Source organism: Elephantulus edwardii, unplaced genomic scaffold (assembly GCF_000299155.1).
Source record: "Elephantulus edwardii isolate Elephantulus edwardi_28Jun2011 unplaced genomic scaffold, EleEdw1.0 scaffold00515, whole genome shotgun sequence".
Lineage (NCBI taxonomy): Eukaryota > Metazoa > Chordata > Mammalia > Macroscelidea > Macroscelididae > Elephantulus > Elephantulus edwardii.
The window spans coordinates 396,864-397,463 of record NW_006400265.1 but is presented as its reverse complement, the minus strand read 5'-3'; the positions used below and the strand labels follow the sequence as shown (position 1 = coordinate 397,463).

Sequence of the window (600 nt, the reverse complement as noted above, 5' to 3'; positions counted from 1 at the left end):
CCACCCCTCACCCACAAACATCATCTCTTACATCAGGATCCTACATACCTGGTCTTCACCCACATGTGCCCAGTCCTAATACACACACATACCCATCTCTCCCATCATGACCCGTACACACCGACTCTTCACCCCCACTCACCATTTCTCATACCAGGACCTCACACATGGTCCTCACCCACACACCATCCCTCACATAACGACCTCACACACCATCTCTCACATCACAACCCCATACACAGTCCTCACCCACACCTCCCTCCATCTTTCACATCAGGGCCCACATGCCTGGTACACACACACACTCACCCGCACACTATCTTTCACATCAGGACCCTGTACACCCGTTTCTCACCGACATGTACACAGTCCTCACTTCCCCGGTCCCCTGACCCCTCTCTCGCATCAGGAACCCATTCCTCATCAACATGACCAGACCCTCCTCACACACCATCTCTCTCATCAGGCCCCCTGCGCATCTAGTCCTCCACCTTCCAGCGCACGCGCAGTCCTCACCCACTTAGCATCTCTCACATCAGGCCCCCCGTGCATCCAGTCCTCCACCATCCCATGCAGTCCTCACCCACTCACCATCTCTCA

At 55.3% G+C, this 600-nt stretch overlaps 1 protein-coding gene across 1 annotated transcript in view; it reads right to left on the bottom strand.

Moving 5' to 3' along the window:
* The window catches only part of NSUN2 (NOP2/Sun RNA methyltransferase family, member 2), a 35,116-nt gene that overhangs the window by 4,802 nt on the left and 29,714 nt on the right, over positions 1-600 (bottom strand). The gene's annotated exons all lie outside the window — the stretch shown is intronic.